We start from the raw sequence: 20,029 nt of genomic DNA, 5'->3' as shown, positions 1-20,029 counted from the left end.
CTTCCTGCAGAGCCCAGTTTTAGCAGTTCTGCCAAGTTTAACAGAATCCTTATCTGCTGTGTCTAGTACCTAATCTAAGCCCTTCTTCATTTAGGCTCAGGATATGTTATCTCCTATATATCCCTTGAACTGCCCTCAGCCAGAATAATGCTGGGTTAAGTCAGTTCTGTCTGAACTCCCAGAGTCTATGTTTTCTCTTAGTAATTATAGTTTATCCATCATTTGTTTTTGACTATAAACTCTCAATTGTTTCAATTCTATTTGTGCTTGAGTCCATTTTCATAATGGGATCACTCTTCTTTTACAATAAATTGCATTTGTTTATTCTTAATAAAATTTCACATCAACACTCTAACTTCTCATTCATTCATTCATTTATTCCCTGGCGATGCTTAAGTGTGCATGGACAGTCTGTTTATGGTGGTTCTCCAGTTGTTCCTATCTTGGGCAGTCCTAGATGTTTGTGTTATTATCATACCCAAGGTTCAATAGTCTTCCTTTATGCTGTCTATCCAGCGGGGGTTTTTTGGGGGAGGGGGGCTTCTTCTTCGCCTTATCCTGTGCACTCTTCCAAGCAGTGCTATCTTCGGGTATCTGCATTCATTCATTCTCATAACATCAGTCAAAGTCTGTGAGAATTAAATGATTAGTTTAAACAATCATAGGAATGTTGCAGGGGTGCTTCCTCTCACCACTACTCTTTAATATGTTCCCGGAATTAAAATTAACAAGAATCCTGAAGGATGAAGAAATAGGCGTGCAGATAAATGGTGTGCCAATCAATAACTGTGTTTTGCCGATGATACAGCACCACTTGCTGAAAGTCTAAAAGAGCTGCAGGCCGTGGAAAATAGAGTGGTCTCCACTGACCCTGGCCTCTGAAAAGTCCCACCACCTCACAGCACCATTAGACTGAGCCTTTGGAGTTCAAACCAAATCTAAACCAGGATGCTCCTGAGACATGCCATCTCAAAGACATCCAGTCTCTGTGCTGAGGACCATTTTATTGTCTAGGTTTTGGAGTTATAAATAAGACAGCTCAAGAAAAGTGTCTCATATACTTGTAAATTTTTTGTTGTTGTATATTTCTTGCTGATCAAACCTTTCATAGTGTCTGGAATGCAAACCTTGCTATCCCTAATCATGTCTTGATGTCTGAATAGTTTCCTCCTTTGAATGGAGGTTTCCTGCCAGAGAGACAAAGTTGACTGCTTGAGGTTCTGATTCTTTTGTTTGCTTGTTTGTTTGTTTTTAAGACAAACCAAGGTTTTCACTGACTTCCACCACTCTTATGGCGAAGATAAATATGACTTTTTTTTATATTTCATTTCAATTCAAACAATATCATCTCACAATGATCGTCCAGGATTTAGGTCCTCCGATCCCATTGTTTTAAGCTACTGCATCCTTAGAGAAATTCCATAACCACTCTATGGCTGATTTCTTTCACGATAGCATAAAAATTAAGATAATAACATTTACTAGGAAAATTGTCTCTAGAGTTAAGGAAGTAAACAAAGGTGAAGTTCAAAGATCTGTGTAGTGACCATTGTGTGAAAACCTACTTGCTTTCACGTCTCAATGTTCTGTGAATCCAACATGTAATTTCAATAATCTGTTTATGTAAGCAGAGACTGCTCACTCATTTCCCAGCTGTTCAAACTGGAATAATCACACAGAAACTTTAATGATTATATATAACATAACATTAATAAACTATATTAAGAGTTTATAAATATGTAATAAAATTAATTATATATTACATTACATTAACAAACTGTATTAATTACGTATTTGGCCTATTAGGTCAGGTTCTTATTAACTAACTTTTACATTTTAAATTACCCTATTTCTATGCATATCACCACGAGTCTGTGGCTTACCGGTAAAGTTTCTGGGGCATCTGTCTCCTTCAGCATCTACATGGCATATCACTGACTCCACCTATTCTGTCTATATATCTCTGCTTAGATTTCCTACCTGCCCCTATTCTGCCCTGACATAGATCCAAAGAAAATTCTTTATTAGCCAACGGTATTCACAGCATACATAAAGGAATCCCACATTGTAGGTATCTTCCATGTCTTTTCAAATATTTTCCCCATGCATTATATTTTTACTTCATTCCTTTTCTCTAACTTGAGGGGATTTCTTACTTCATCACAATTTTTTCTTGCTTTTTTTTCATGGTCTGGTATATATTTTATTGTCTATTTTCCTCTTCATGCAAACCTTGGAATCAAAATGCTTCACTTTTCAATCTCTACAATCTTTTATCTCACTTGCATTTTTTGTAATTGTTTCTCTAATCTCTTTAACGTGTATGAATTGGACTTTCCCATTTTCTTCTTTTATGTTAAGAATCTGTTTCAAAGAAGTCCCATCTTGCTTCTTTGAATTAAACCAACCTTTACAAATATTGAACTATTCATCTCTCTGGCTTTCAAAAGGAGAAACTGGGGAAAGTTTGATCAACTGAGATCATCTACCAAACATCTGATCTTTTAGAGACTTGAAGAGAATTTCTTTTAGAGATTGAAACTTCCTAGAATTTACAGTTATTAGGAAACAAAAGCAAGTCGATTACGAATTTTACTTTTCTTTACTAGAATTTTAATTACCTCTCCCAGATTGTTGGTATTTTTATCTTACTCCAAAAGCATCAAGTCAGGTGAGGCAATATTCCATGCTTTAACTAGTTAGTAGCTTCAGAGACAGAGATAGATGATGCAATTTTTACTTCGCATAATATATTCATCACAACTATTAAACTGAATACATTTCTTCCAAAAATATGTCCCATGGTCCTCTTCCTCCTAATAGATATTTCTATTACAGACAGTGTCTTGTATCTATTGCCTGTCTCCTACCCCCACACACACAAATTAGAATTTTTGATAATTGGATGTGTCAATAAATATTTAATCTGTTTTTCTGTCCTTTATATATTTTTCTGGCATATGTTTTGGAAGAAAATTCTACAAAATTAATTTCTGGCATGGCTTCCAAAGCTGACATTTTTTATAATTTCAAGGGGATTTACACAAGCTGGATGATAAATTAATTATAAAATTACCATATTGAGCCATTAATCCTCTCTATAGTTAGCTTTTTTCTTGAGTTTGAACAGTCTTGAATTTTACTTTCTATTTAATATAAATATGGCTTCAATGATATGAAACATAATTCATTCCACACTCCTCTCTATACTGATAGAGGCTAAAGAGACAATCATTCTTACTTTTTTGTGTGTATAGCTCTTCCATTACTTTTCTACTCCTAATATGTTGTATTCAGTTCTGCAGGAAATAGCCTGGAAAGGAGATTGCATGCAAGCATTTCGCTGCAGAAGGCTTTTAATACTGTAAAGGCAGAAAGAATTATTTTACTGCATAAAGAATCATGAAGGTTTGCACCTTTTAGTCTGTTTTAAATAAATTGACAATATGAAGATTGGTGGTAGATAAACAAAAAAAAGTACCCTCTTCCATCAGGATGAGGTAAGGAGAGACTACAGTGGTATATTATTTGTGTTTTAATAAATAAAGTCCTTCTGAAGGTCAGAGTGCAAAGCAGCCACACAAGTCAGCCATACAGGACTCACACATATTTAATCACAGCAGCCACACTAGTTTGCCATAGAGACTGGGCAGTGGTGGTACATGCCTTTAATCCCAGTACTACAGAAGAATAAAAGAGAGGAGGAGACGGGAGCTCAGGATCTCAGTCTGAGGATTCGTGGAGGTAGGATTGCCCATTTTGGTCATAATAGAAACCGGAAACAACTTAGATGTCCCTCAACAGAAGAATGAATAAAGAAAATGTGATAGATTTACACAGTAGAGCATAACTTAACTGTTAAGGAAAAAAATGACATGATGAAGTTTGTTGGCAAATATATGAAACTGGAAAAAAATTATTTTGACTGAGGTAACCCAGACCCAGAAATACAAATATGATATGTACTGAGTTATAGGTGGATATTAGATATTATGTGATGATAATTATGCTATAAACCACAGAACTAGAACGTATAGGTAACAAGAAGAGGTCTAAGGGAACAAATGGATCTCTTTGGGCGTGGGAAATAGATTTTTGCAAGTAAATTGGGGAAAGAAGGGAATGGGAAGGAGGATTAGATTAGGTCAAGAGGAATGGAGGGAGAGTATTAGGACAAATGAGTAAATTTGGGGGTCATTCAGGGGCATGACTTGGAAACCCAGTGCAGTAAAAACTTCCAGGATTCCACGATGGTAACCCTCTTGAGGAATCCCAGTAATGGAGAACTCAGGGCCTGAACAAGCCGTGCTTGTAACCACGTAAGGCTTCCATTGGTGGGACCAGGACACCAACTCAGGCACAAAACCTTAAGCCTACTATCTATCCTTATTGAAAGATGTACTGGGGCAATGGCGGTGGAGAATTTGGGGGAGTGACCAACCAATGACTGCTTTAATCTGTGGCCCAAGCCCTGAAAGAGATCCCATGCCCCACACTGCCTGGATGACCAGGAACTGGAGATTGGATAGCCCAGAAACCTATAAAAGAATACAAATCAATAAAATGATTTCTAATGATATTCTTATATATGCGTAGATTGATGTCTGCTTAATCATCAACAGAAAGGTTTCTGCTGGCAGCTGATGGGAGCAGATAAAGAGACCTACAGCCAAACATCAGGTGAGGAGAGAGCCCAATTGGAATTTTCCGTCAAACCCCTTCTCTTGAAGCTTGGGAACCCCATTGAAGAGGAGTAGAAAGAATGGTAGGACCTGAAGAAGTCAAGGAAACCAGGAGAACTTGGTCCAAGAATCAACTAAGCAAGGCTCATAGTGGCTTATTGAGACTAAAGCAGCAGTCACAGAACCTGTATGGGTCTATGCTAAATCCTCTGTATGCATAATATGGTTGTTAGCTTGGTGCTTTGTGGGAATTCTAACAGTGGAAATGAGGGTGTCTCTGAGTTTTTTGTCTTCTCTTGGGACCCTTTTTCTCCTACTAGGTTGCCTCACTCACCCTTGATATGAGATTTGTGTCTAGTCTTATTGTGACCTGGTTATGCCATGTTTGATGGATATCCCTGGGTAGTCAACTCTTTTCTAATGAGAAGTGGAGGAAAAGTGGATCTGGAAGAGAGGGAAACTAGGGAAGGAAGTAGAGGAAATGGAGGGAGGAGAAATTATAGCCTGGATGTGTAGAAAGCAAGCAAACAAATAAAAATGAATAAAAAGCAATATCTTCCTGGATGTATTGAAAACAACAAGCAAACAAACAAATAAATAACAATATCTTTCTGTAATGAAAATGCTCCTGTCATGACATGCCATAGGATAAGAAATAAAGCATTAAAAGTATTTGGAATGGCCAGACAGCTTTACAAATAGGAGAACTTACTGCTCATACAGATGCTGGTTTGATTACCAGCATCCATATCAGGAAGCTCATAACCATCTTTAGTGTCAGTTCCAGCAACACACGCACACTCAAATATTAAAGCATATATGTGACTGGGTTACAGTTGCTCTTACTAATTTTCATTTCAGTTGCCCTTAATTTTCCACATGCTTTGGGATTATGAAGAATATTTTAGAAAATAAGGATTTTGAACATATTGTTTATCGAATTTTTTTTCCTTTCTGAATAAAACTATAAACAAAGAATAGGAGAGTTGTCTATGCTTATCCAATTGGTTGTAAAGGCAAATGACCTTGAAAGCATAAACAGCACAAAATGGGATAAGGATGGACGGAAAAACAAGAAAAATGAGGAAATGATGAGGCCCTGTTTAACATTTTTTCAATTGATATGTGCTGTCAGAACTCAATGAAAGGAAGAAATCCATTAAAATTGCCTGTATAATAATTACAAGTTTCAAAATAGTAATAGAGGGAAGAAAAGAAAGGTATTAGGTGGGCAGGTAAAGCAATATTAATACATTCCATATGATAAAATAGAGACCCAGAAAAATCAAAGGCAAGAAAGTTAAAGAATGTTTTCCTCTAAGGAATGTTTGTAGAAATAGAACCACTGCACTTCTTTATAACTTATTTTTTAACTCAATATAATAATATCCTTCTATCCCCCATCCTCCTGAATATTGTATTTTGAACCACTTCTCTACTCATTGTCTCGTTATTACTCCTCATGACATCATTTTAGTATGTCTAAATCCTCAGCTATGACAATCAGCACAAGGTATCCAGCCAAGGATTCTTTTATTTATTTATTTATTTATTTATTTATTTATTTATTTATTTATTTATTTATTAAAGATTTCTGTCTCCTCCCCGCTACCGCCTCCCATTTCCCTCCCCCTCCCCCAATCAACTCCCCCTCTCTCATCAGCCCAAAGAGCAGTCAGGGTTCCCTGCCCTGTGGGGAGTCCAAGGACCTCCCACTTCCTTCCAGGTCTAGTAGGGTGAACATCCAAACAGCCTAGGCTCCCACAAAGCCAGTACATGCAGTAGGATCAAAACCCAGTGCCATTGTTCTTGACTTCTCAGCAGTTCTCATTTTCCGCTATGTTCAGCGAGTCTGGTTTTATCCCGTGCTTTTTCAGACCCAGTCCAGCTGGCCTTGGTGAGTTCATAGCAGCATTGTTTGTAATAGCCTTGAAAAAACCTCGATGCCCTTCAATGGAAGAATGGATGAAGAAAGTATGGAATATATACATATTAGAGTACTACTCAGCAGTAAAAAACAATGACTTCTTGAATTTTGCATGCAAATGAACGGAAATAGAAAACACTATCCTGAGTGAGGTAAGCCAGACCCAAAAAGAGGAGCATGGGATGTACTCACTCATAATTGGTTTCTAGCCATAAATAAAGGACATTGAGCTTATAATTCGTGATCCTAGAGAAGCTAAATAAGAAGGAGAACCCAAAGAAAAACATATATTCATCCTCCTGGATATTATTAACCTTCATCAAGCGATGAAAGGAGACAGAGACAGGGTCCCACATTGGAGCACCAGACTGAAACCCCAAGGTCCAAATCAGGAGCAGAAGGAGAGAGAGCACGAGCAAGGAACTCAGGACGGCGAGGGGTGCACCCACACACTGAGACAATGGGGATGTTCTATCGGGAACTCAGCCAAGGATTCTTACAAGCAATACAGTGGACCAGTGGACCAGTGGCATCTGACTTACTAGCTCTATCAGGAGGGACATTATATTTCTCCTGAGTCACAGTCACTTTCTCTAAAGTTCACAGGTGATGTTTATCTATTACATAGAATTTGATGAGAATTAAATAACATGTGTTAAGTGTTATAATATCTAAATCTCTATGCAGATATTTGCTAAAGTCTAAGCAAAGGATAAAGACATTCTTGATAGGAACTCTTGGCTTCTTTGGTAAGGACTTAGGTTGTAGCAAGGTAAGATGAATAGAGATGAATGATACAATATGGCCATCTGATAATATAAAGGTCCTTGAAGAGCAGCTAGGGGAATGAACAAGCAAGAGGTGTTGCAATATTCATTGTGTGGGGGCAAGTGGACTCAGAGTATGGGAAAGCTATGTACTTCATAGACTTAATTAGAATTTAGATTTTTCACAATAACTTCTGTCTGGTGTGTGTCAGAGCTCATACCATAAAACTACAACAAATTACATAAATAATGTAAAAACAAACATTATCTGTCTGGAAACTAAGTACATACAACTCAATAGATATTAAGTGACAGATTATACTAATCTAACTAAAGAGAAAGCTTGATAGACATATTATTTCCTTCAAGAAATTCTTAGAAATGCTGGCAGTCATGAGAAATGTATGGTTGCCTATGAAACTAAAGAATCTGTAAAGCAGCAAAAACAAATTATTTATAAGAAAGAGTCTTCAGAACTTAGGGAAGAGAAATTAGCATATGACCAGTCAAAAAACGCTTCCCTGTGCCAATATCAAAACTCTGTTTTGTCAGTCAAGGAGAAAGGACAGGAAAAGAAGAGTTTTTCTTTTCATGAAGTATATTTTTAAAAGATAAATTCTGCATACTGCAGATCTTTTTCTGATGAAATCTCCAATTCTAAAGATAGCAATATTCTCACTTGAATTCAGGTCATGTCTTCCTATGTCATCTTTATGGAAATAACCCTGTAAGGAATGACTACCCATTTCCCCTACTGTCTATACAATGCAGTTAGAGATATTTTGAAGTCTCAAGGAATTAGTACCCAAAAGATAGTTCCTAGGTACAGCCACAGAATCTATACCACAGCCTGAAAAAAAAAATGTAAGTCATAGTAAGCATGTAGACCACCCATGTCTACATCCCATCACCTAGCGTGCAGTCTGATGTACCTTCTGACACTGGGCTGTTCAGAGATTCCCAGAGCATGTTCATACTTCACCATCTGCTGTGATATGGTCATCTTCCTTCTAATCATTCTGCACACAGATAAATGAAACCTTGGAAGATGGGGTTTCACTTTCTTCCTCCCCAAATTATACAGTGCAAAAAAGAAAGAAGCCATGACCAAGTATTTATCACCAAAACATTACAACATTTTACTTTTATGTCCTACATTTGGGCATGATTTTCTTCCATTGTGACGGTAGTGATCCTTTTAAATGACAAGGACTCTTCTCAGTTGCCTCTGGAAAGAGGTCTAAACACAATAGTTATACTCATCTGGATTTCTGTGGGTTTCCTCACTGTACTCAGGCAAGAGCTGTTCTCTGAACTCACTTTATAATATGTTTTTTAAAGTCATAAAAATGAAAGGCTTATGAATTACTATGTTGGAAAAACATGAGACATGTAGTACTACATTAAATATATTTTGAGGTGAAATTTTACATGAAAAAAATTAACTTTTCTTAATAGCCCTGGAGATTGGCCCTAGAGCCTCACACACAGTAGAGAAGCATTCCTACTGAGCTATAACTGACTGTTTACTTTTGTATTTTTATATAAGTTTCTACTAAGTTGTCTATACTGGCTTTGGACTCTAAAATAAAATATTTAATTACATCTGTTGTGAGTGTGTGCATTGGGGTGTGAATGCAATCCAAGGCACACTTGTAGTGGTCACAGAACACATTGTGGAAGTCAATTAGTTCGTTCTACTGTGTAGACCCTGGGGATCAAACTCAAGCCACCAAGTCTAGCAGCAAACACCTTTACCCACTGAGCTATCACTCCTGCCTATGGCCTTTACATCCCATCTTAGGCTCTCAAGTGGTTCAGTTTACCAGACTGCACCCTAAGCCTGGGTTAAAACTAACTCTTTTAGTGTATATTGTTTGCATCCATTATCATATGGTGTAGTGGTTTGAGTGAGAAGAGCCCCTGTAGGCTCATATGTTTGAATGCTTGATTGCCAGTTGATAAACTGTTTCTAAAGGAAAGTTTTCCCTTACTGGGATAGATGTCACATTTCAAAAGAGATGTGTCATTGGTGAAACATCTGGAGAAATTGTCTATTCCTTGAGGTTTCAGATACCCACACAAGTCTCTCCCTCCCTCTCTTCTTCCTTCCTTTTCTCCCTCCTTCTCCGTCTCCTTCTCCGTCTCCTTCTCCTTCTCCTTCTCCTTCTCCTTCTCCTTCTCCTTCTCCTTCTCCTTCTCCTTCTCCTTCTCCTTCTTCTTCTTCTTCTTCTTCTTCTTCTTCTTCTCCTTCTTCTTCTCCCTCTCTCTCTCCCTCAGCCTGCTATTTCTGAATCAAGATGCAAAGCCCTCAACTATTGCTATAGCTCCAGACCTGTCTGATTATTGTCATGATGGTCATGAACCAACCCTATGAAACTCTAAGCAAGCTCCCAATTAAGTGTATTCTTTTAGAAGAGTTGCCATGATCATGGTGTCTCTTCACAGTAATAGTTAGATACACGGTAATGCTATAGAGCCAATCCTTATGTCAGTAACCAAACTATTTAAACACCTCAAAGAAACCAATTAAGCAATTAGTTTCTATTCACCATGCCCAACCCCAGCCTGATAATGACTCCCCATACTCTTGTTTCTATTGGCTTGCCTATTCTTGCTGTTTCATATTTGTGGAACCATGAAGTGTACAACCATGTGTATCTATGATTTTTAACTTAATATCTTTGCAAGGTTTATCCATTCTGTATCATGCATGAGGACGCCTCCATATTTCTTATTTGAATATTTCATTACATGCATATACTGCAATTTGTTGACCCATCTGTCCAATACAAGGCACTGCCACACATGTTAGCTGTAGGAAAAGTACTTCTCTGTACATTCTTAGTCACGCATTTATATTTATTCAGATCTTTTCATTCTTTGAAGTGTTCCTCCAAGGTTACAGAAAAATCAAAAACATCAGGTTTAACTTTTTGCTTTAGATATTCATGGGCACTTTGAATTCCATACAGGTTTTGAATCAGAAAAAAATATAAACGCATCAATACTTATAGCACTGAGCTACAGAACATTCTGGCAAGTACTACCATCTTAATACCAAGTCCTTAGATCTGTCAAAATGGGAGATTTTCCCATTTTTTTGGTTATCTTTAATTTCTTGTAATATTTTATAGGATTCAAGTACATGTTTGGATTTCTCTTAACTTGTTTCTATGTATTTAATTCTTTTTAATGTTTATCTTCCTTGCTTTCTTGTTGTTATGCCCAAATACCCAACAGAAGCGACCTAATAGCAGAGAGATTTATCCTGGCTTGCAGTTTAAAGAATACAGACGTTTAAACACAGAGGGTACATCAGGGTCTACAGTGGTAGGAGCTCTGAAAACCTGTTACAGCTCCTTTTTTTACAGCCTGGCGTATCACAGAGTCAGAAGAGTGAGCTGGCCTAGACAATTCAAGCCTCTGTCCTACTTAAGGCTCATGCCCAAAAGACTCCACTGGCCTCAAACAGCAGAATCTGCAGGAAACAAGGAATTCAAAAACCTGAGCCTGTGGGAGACATTTCGCATAGAGTTCTTTGCTATACTATCATAATCATAAACACTATTTCTGATTCCAGATTATTCATTTCAAGTGGGCAGAAATGAAGTTGATTTTAGCCTTTTGAATTTCTAGCCTGTAATTGTGCTTAACTCATTCACTAATCCTAATCATTTTCTTGAGTCTTTCAGTTTTTATCCATAGAAAATTGTGTTTAACTGAGCCTGATACCTCAGGCCTGTTACCCTGGCTATTATGAAGCAAAAAATACAAAAATCATAAGTTTAAGACCAGCCTCAGAAGCTTCCCAAGATTCTGGACCAACATCACACATTCTGTAGCTCAGTGATAGAATGATTGCCTACAATGGCCAGCATCGTACATTCAATCCTAATTACAAAAAGCCAGTCTTTGTGAGCAGAGGTGCAATCATTTCCTAATATCTTTTATTTCTATTCCTACCTAGTCTCTGAAGATTAGTTGGATCTTGAGGCACTCTTTCATGCTTAGCCAGATACTTGTGCTAGAACAGAGCTTAACTTTAGCTTGCATGTAGCCAAGATGTCAGCCAGAGATGAAAACCTTACTGTCTTCTGTAACTTACAAACTTACAAGCTTCTTCAGTTTGAGCCTGCACTCTGCCTGTGCTTCTAGATGCCTTTCTAACTTCCTTCATATACTTAAGCAATTTGTCAATTTTCTCAAAGAAACTTCTCCAAGCTTTCATCCTCTGCATTGTTTTAATCAAGTGTAATCTTCTGTTCCAGGTGGCAATGTGTTGCTTATTTGACTTAAAGTAATCTCAAGGAGTGTGAGACTCATATTCCTAGACTAACAACTTACAGTTTTCTAAATTGGATTCAAAACTCACTCAACAAGAGGGAGAACATGCCTGGTATTGGAAACCTAGGTAACTACTCTATCTGTGAAGTCATGGTTAAAAGAAAAGAATCTACAACTACCAATTAACTAAATAACTCCTAATAATATAATCTAAAAATATTTGTCCTCACAAATAAATATAGTCTCTGTCTTTCATCAAGAACATCTCTTTTTATAACAAACTGAGACCACTACAGAAAACTACAATCAATCAAAAAGCAGACTTGTGGATCCCAGTCCCAATGAAGATGTCTGCAAAACATCCTTGTACATAAGGCCCAGAGGACATTGTGAAAGAGGGGCGGAGATAGTATACGGATTAGAGCATCAGGTTTGCTGTGAGACTATCTCCTAGTCATGTCAGAAGCTGCACCCCTTAAAGTCTCACAATCATGACTGCACAAATGTGAGCTGAACAAAAATAACACCAATTAATATGCCAACGCAGACAAAGGAAAGTCCATGAAAGCTCAACTTTGCATACACAGACACACACACAAACACACACACAAAAAAAAAACACTATTGGTAACTGAGGAAAGCTGGCAACAAGAGAGGTGGTTTTCCCTAAAGAAGAACATACCAGTTGGCAGTTGGTCACAAAACTTATTATATGAACTGGATATATATGTATATACAAATGCATGTAATAACAATTGGGAAAAAAAGAAAAAGAAAAAGGCCATGATTTTCAAGGAGAGTAGGGATGTTATATAGGAAAGTGTGGAGGGAGGAAAAATAAAGTAGAAATATAATTATATTATAGTTTTTTAAAAAAGAAGTAATGCCTCAAGCCAATGTATTTTCTTGCCCTGAAATTCCAAATTATGTTGAACAAAGCCAATTGATTTACATCAGACTTTTCTATAGCTCTCAAGTAGGTTAAAACACTATTTGAGATCAAGACCTGCTTTATTTCCTCCAAAGATGAGGCCAAGAGCTCATACCTGGAGTACACAGTTCTGTCTTCAAGTGAGTTTAGGGTGAGAAAGGAGGGAGAAGAGTGAACGCAGGTAAAACTGGCACATAGCTTCCTTGTGGTTGGCACAGTACCTTCTTTACTTATTTGCCATAAACCTTTGACCAGTTTTCAGAGTCGTGACAGGGTTGATTCGTATAGTTTCCTGCACATATTTCATTGCATCTGTGAAGGAGCAGAAACCGGAGCTACACAGTCTAACATTTTCACAGATTCCTTCAACACTCCGGTAATTTTAACTTAGTTGTGATGGACCTACCTCTACCTTCTGCCTTTGCTTTCAGGTTACAGAGCTTTTCCCACAATGAAACTTTTTAAGTAATGTTATCTGGTTTGAAAGCAGCACTGCTACTCACTAGGGGTGTAGCTCCAGCAATTCACTTTGCAAACCTTGGTTTTGGCTTTTGTAAATTAGGGAATGACAACAGTGGAAAAACCTCTCAGGTTCTTAAGGACGATCTGGATGTCAAAATAGAATAACATCTGCAAAAGCTTTCATAAAACTACAGAATGGTAAAAACAGCAATTACTTAAAAGGAAAAATGAATGAACTCTGTTTCACCTACCATGCTTTCTGTAGTCTTTGATTCTATACAAAAATTTACAAACTATTTGACTTTTCTTGTTTTATTCCATCAACTTTTCTGTCAATCTTAATATTATAATGCTTTTGTCATTCACCATAAGCACTGTTTGTATTGAATTGTTTTCTCAATGATGTAAGCTAAAAGCATGTCATACAATTATGAAATAGAAATGAGGTTATCCTATTTGTTAGTCTATCTAAAAAAAAACCCAAAATATAAGATGGCAACATTACATAGGGACAAATATACCTATCATTGCTTAAAATGCTCTTTAAAGACAATGAAATGGAGTAGAAACCTTTGGTATCTGGGAACCCCACCAGCCAGCTGTTTAAACATTTCCATTACTCAAACTAGTTTTCAGAGTCTACAGTTTATTCATCCAAACTGAATGTGAAAATTGCTTTCAGAGGGCTTGTTTTATTTTCTTCTTTTTTAATTGAAATTTTTTTCAGACAATAAAGAATAAGCTCCTGCTTGTCCTGTGCTAAGTTCTTACAAGTTAAGATTTCTATTTGTAATTAAGAACAAGTTCCTGTCTGGCCCTACCCCAGCCGGGTCTATGTCAATGTCCATGGCCCCTGTTACCACTGAAGGCTGTGCCGATGTCCAGGACCTGGCCTAACACTGAGGCCATGGTGTTGCCCAAGGGTAAAGATGTCACCAAGGTGACAGGGATTGGGGTGGTCTGCACTGCCACCTTGAGCCATGGTGACATCTGGCCCAAGCTATGGCATGAGCCACCCTGTGGAGCCCTGTTGGAGTCTCAAGACCATGCTGCTGGTGGTCCCATGCTAATATAGGATGCCCATTATGCCACACGGTGACATCTAGGACCAAGTTGCTGTGGATGGCCATCTCTGGATCTGTGGTCCTGTTGCAGCTGGGGTTTATGTTGCTGTCCATTGCCCATGTTACCACAGGGGCTAACTGAACTGTGAGTTGAAGTACACGGTCCATGTTGAGCTGGCCCCACCTGTCATTGGCCTGGGAAGAGCCAACACCCCTACACACACACCTGAGAGTTGACCTCTCATTGGCCCCTGGGATAGAGGATTCCAATGACCCTATCAAGGGAGAGCTGGTCCTGCCCCTCAAAGGAGAGCTTGCCCTCTGCACTTGTAAAAGCTGGTCCCACCCCTCACCCCAAAAATGGGAGAGCTGGATCCACTCCTTACCTGAACTGGGTGTTCCCAGTAACTTAGAACTACCAACTCAGCTACTACCAAGGCACACATCCAGGACTTCAAGTTGTCACTCTCTGACATCTACCCCATCTATGTCTTGCTGGAGTGCATGTAGGGACTGGTCCTTCAGAACCATAGCTGCAGGATCTCCATGACTTGAAGCAACTGCAGGATATCTGAGGAGATCCAGTGAGGGTCCAGTATTGATGGTACACCAGAAGCCAAAGACCTTGATCCTGACCAACAACACATACAATGAACATTTGCAAGTAAAGCTGTTTGGACAAAAGGGCCTACTGCATGATACACAGCAGTTCCCAACGCCACTAAGAAGAATGAGGAGGTGATGGAGAGGCAGGAAAGATGCAGAATCAAAATGTTTTTGTTTATTTGTTTTTAATTTTTGTTTTTCTTGGTTTTGTTTGGCTGGGGGTTGTTTGTTTGTTGGTATCAATATTCTTATTAGTATTTTTCTATTTCTTATTTTATCTTATTTTTATTATTTCTTTTTAAGTTTTCCTTTGGAGGGAACTCTACAGGGTGAAGGGAAGATTTGAAGGGACTGGAAATGGGTGGAATAGGGATGCAAGATGTAAAATCCCCAAAGAATCAATTAAAAATTATGTTAAGAAAATCGAAAAAAAATAATAAGTTCTTGTTTCTTAGATGTGATGTAAACTGCTTGAAACCCCATTCAAATACCTTGTTCCTTCCCTTTCATTTACCTTTGTAACAATGTATAACAGCCAACCCTCTCATCCCCAAGAAAACCTTATCTTCCCTGTAGAATAGACTTCAAGAGGTCATCGTGGGATGCTCTCTCAAGCCCTGAGAAAGGATGAAATAGACAGAGAGCCATTTTCGGGTACACCCAAAAGTACAGCTTGCTTTAACTGAACAATCATGGATTTTGTCTTTTTTCCTAGTGATTCTCAAGTTTAACAATACCTCAACAAAACACAAAATAAGAAATCATAGTATATAAGCAAAAGACCAGTAAGGGATTTAAAAAAAAAATCCCTAAGCAAAGCAATTTGAGATGAAAAGTCTACAAAATTACCATTAAATTCATTTTGTTTTGACCATTTCCTTGGATCTACCCTGAATTTAAAAGACTAGGAGCAAAGCATATTTTTTGTTCTTGTTTTTGTTTTCTTAAAGAAACTATGTAGGAAATTGTGATGGAGCCCCATCAGAGTGAAGACTTAAGACACCATTCAGGTCGCACAACAATTCACTCTTATTTGCATAAAGTATCATGATCTTTATCATTTCACCTGAGTCTGATACCAACAATATCATAGAGAAGTAAATATTTCCATTGGACCATTGAACTGAGCTCAAAGGGCTTTGTGTGCTTCATTTAATGCCAATCCGCTAGGAAAGGCGCTGTAATCACCTTTCAGATCTTGATTTGATATGAAGCTCAGCTGTCTTTCCCCAGCTTTTGTTTCACCTGTACAGTTTTCTTTTTCCTTATTCCCACACTTATTATTAACACTCTTTGGAATCACACATCTTTTAAAGATCTGTTTCTAGGGGCTGTGATCTCCTCATAGAATTTATGCCTTTCTTCATCTAGAGCAGATGCTGTGATTCAGTAGATCAAACAAGCATCTAGAAGGATTGTCTCTCTTTGCCCGTCTAGGGCTCCTGTGCTAAAAAATCTTTCTTTGCGGATCAACACAACCTTTCCCACCTATTAACTTCCATGACGCAAAGGCACTCTCAACCTGGGCTATCTTATTAATTCAAAATCCTTCTAGTATTTGTTTTTGGCTTATGTGTTGTATTGATGTGAACGTGTGTGTGGGTGTGTGTTTGTGTATGTACTCATGTGTATGGACATAAGAGATGGATAGAAGGTATCTTTATCTCTCTACAGTTTATATTTGGAGACAAGATCTCTCTCTGAACCTGGTTCAGTAAACCACAGAGATTCTCCTGCCTGCACACCCTCTACCCAAAGCTAGAGTTTGCAAATTGAACTTTTACCTGAGTAGCAGGAATCCAAACCCAAGAACTCATGCTTAAGTATTTTACTGACTGAGTTGTCTCCCCACACTCTTTTAGCATTTTTATACAGCATTTCAAACATCCAGGTCTTAGATAACAGTGTTTTGGTTACTGTTAAAATTCGCTTATCCCCCAAGACCTGCTATGGAGGCGATGTCCACATTTTCCTCAATACTCTGGGAATATATTTTCTAAAAATTTTATATGATGATTCCATTTATTGATTAAAGTTCCTTTTTAAATATACTTGAAGAACAGGTATTGCCAAAGTGATCCCAGGCTAAACTCAGACCTCTGCCTTGTTTTATAAATAAAGTTTTGTTGGAACACAGACATTTCCAGCCATAGGCATATTGTCTATGTCATTTTTATGCTACCACAGCTGAGCCTAATAGCTGCAAAAAAAGACCATATGTTTTCACAAAGTCAAAAATATTTACCATCTGGCCACTTACATTGAAAATTTGCCAACCCCTGGCATAATCTAGAGCTCACAAGTTTGGTCGACATATGGGGCCATTTATGAAGGTCCACTCACATTTCACATTTACCCTACAGCATATTTACTTGAGATCAAAACCACAGGAAAATATTGGTAGTCTCCTGAATATAAGAGGCTGCTTTATCCATGGTGCGTCTCTCCATCTTCCTTTTCTGTTACAAATGCATTTTCCTTACTAACGCAATTCTTAGTTATTGTGGGAGTCCACAGTTTTGATCTATTCCTTCTTGACTAAAGATGAGAGAGTTCAAACCTATTCTTGCTCCTCAAGGCCAAATAATAGGAAGTTTGGCCAAAGGTGTGGTTACTGAATGTCTTGCTACTCAAAGACCATATAACAGGATGTTTGGCTTATAATGTGGTTAGTGTTTTGAAACATAAGGAGGTAATTATGCTTGTTTGTTCCTTGTAACATGTTAAGAAAGCCTTTTGCCCTTCTCTTTTGATTGGGGTATTTAAGGACTATGCGTAATAAGCTTGGGGCTGTTATAGTCTTCACTGGAAGTCCTCCTGACTCTATCTCCTGTCTCTTGTCTCTTTCTTTCTTAATCCTCACTCCTTTGTTCAAGCACCTGTAAACAAGTCAGCTGGTCCCGATGAGTTACCAGCTTAGTTTCTGGTCTTAAAGGTTCCTGGGTTATTGAACATCTCTAACGAGCTTTTCCAAAGTAGTAGTTCTGAACTTCTTTCAGCCTTGCCATATACACATTGGTCAAAGAATCAATCATCTCTTGTCTGATTTTATAAAATATTAGTTAATATGTATTTGGTAATGGGGTGTATGTGTTTGTAGGCATTTTTATTGAAATAATATCCTCTCACTTTAACCCAAGTTTTTTAGATGTGTATTACTACTATGATTTTGATACTTCTGGCTCAACTGTCTTCTTGCCAATTTTAACATCTTGTCTCTACTGATTTTTGATTCTTAGTCTTATTTGTAAAGCATTTTCAGATTTATGTAAAACTCTAATTGAGTGAAGAGTGCAGAGTTCCACATCCTCCTTTAGTTCTTCCACTCCCCTCCTTACCATGTATATTCTTTCTCCTCTTATCAGTTTTTACAATAGTCAAATCTAGTTGTTACATGGGTGAGCCAGACTGACACATCCTCATCTCAAGCCTACAGTTTCAATCTAGGCTCACTCTTTGTGTTGTATATGTTCAGGCTTTAGATGCACTGAGAACACCTCTGTATTCTACCTGTTCACTTTGCCTCTACCTGACCTGGGTAGCCACTAACCTCCTCACTGTCTCCATACCTTTGCCTTTTCCAGAACACAGTTGTATTCTCCTTTGAAGGATTTTTAGAATGGATTTTCCCACTTAAAAATTTCCTGCTTCACAGAAAAGTGAGTCAAATACTATGGTCCTGTGGGCTGAAGATGGATGCCCCAGTGTTGCAGAAGAACTTTGCGTGACTGTCTAGGCAACCAGATGTCTCTGTCAATTCTAGAACTTTGGGAGTTGCTTACAATGCACTTCATGTTTACTTAGGTAATATTATATCCTTCTGGGGTCTTTGAAGAGTGGAAGACAGATAGTTATAGTTTTTCTTAGTTGTGATAAAAGATAAATTAGATATAAAATTTTAGACTCACAAAGATAGGATAGATGATAGAGTATTTTCCTTAATTTGCCAAATGTAAATGGACTAAATATTGTAACTATAATTCTTACTTAACAACTGTTCTTTATATGTAATTTTACTATGTTAAAGTTAAAACCTTCCTTTAGACAGAAAAGGGGAGATGATGTGGGAAGTATAATGTATATACATATATACATATATGTATATATGTATACATATACATACATATATATACATATATATGTTGCTTTTATTGGTTAATGAATAAAGCCATTTCAGCCAATGGCTGAGCAGAGTAAACCCAGGTGGAAAATCTGAACAGAGATATAGAAAGAGAGTAGGCATAGTCAGGGAGATGCCATATGAGACAGATGCCAGATGGAGCCTGACCAGTAGGCCACAGCCTCATGACAATACAAAGCTTAATAGAAATGGGTTAATTTAAGATATAAGAATTAGCCAGGAATATGCTTGAAACACTGACCAAACAGTGTTGTAATTAATATAGTTTCTGTGGGATTCTTTGGGTCTGAGCAGCTGGAAAACAAACTGTCTCTGTTTACAATTTTCAGGTGCTTTTCTTCAAGCATTGTACCATTGAAGGGCAACTTGGTTGGCTTCAAATTGGACAACTGTGAACAACAGTGCTGTAGAAATGTGTGAAATCATCATTGCATTTACATAAGCCTTGACTTTGTTAGGACAAATAGCAAGGAATGCTATCATGGTGGATCATAGGATGAACATTTTCTTACCTCTGTAAGAAGCAGTCAATCTCTCTTCAGAAAAAGAAGGATCATTTTGCCTTTCTACTAATAACAAATGAGAGTCCTGGAGAGGGTACATTCTCAGCAGTGTTTGGTGTTGGTCTGTTTTGGCCAATCCAGTGGATATGGTGCTCACCATTTTAATTCATTTCCCTTGCACAGAGTGTTGGGCATCTTTCATACATATGTTTGGTACGTGTGTAACTTTATTAAGGTGTCTGCTGAGATCTTCTGCCAATTTTAATTGGGCTGTTTGTTTCCTTATCATTTAGTTTTAATTAATAGCTTTTTGCTGTTGGTACCATTATCTTCACCATTGCTAATTTTGATACTAAATATTCATGTGTTTTTACAAACATTTTTCCATGTAATCCTTCACACAAGATGTTTCACCCACTCTTATCCATGAATAAATGTCTTCGAGGGGTTCATTAACTTCTATAGGATTATGCAGCAGGCAAGTCACGGGCATAAATTACAACCCAGTCTTAGAATCTTCAGAATCAAAACCCTAACCAACATAAAGCAATCCTTCCTTTATTCAACTGACATGTGACAGGCTTGCATCATGTGACAGGATAATGTCATGTGACATGTTTGTGCCATGGTGAAGTATACTGAATAACTGTGTGCATCTG

The sequence above is a fragment of the Microtus pennsylvanicus genome, chromosome 10 (assembly GCF_037038515.1).
Source record: "Microtus pennsylvanicus isolate mMicPen1 chromosome 10, mMicPen1.hap1, whole genome shotgun sequence".
NCBI classification, from domain to species: Eukaryota; Metazoa; Chordata; class Mammalia; order Rodentia; family Cricetidae; genus Microtus; species Microtus pennsylvanicus.
This window is presented reverse-complemented; position numbering follows the sequence as displayed.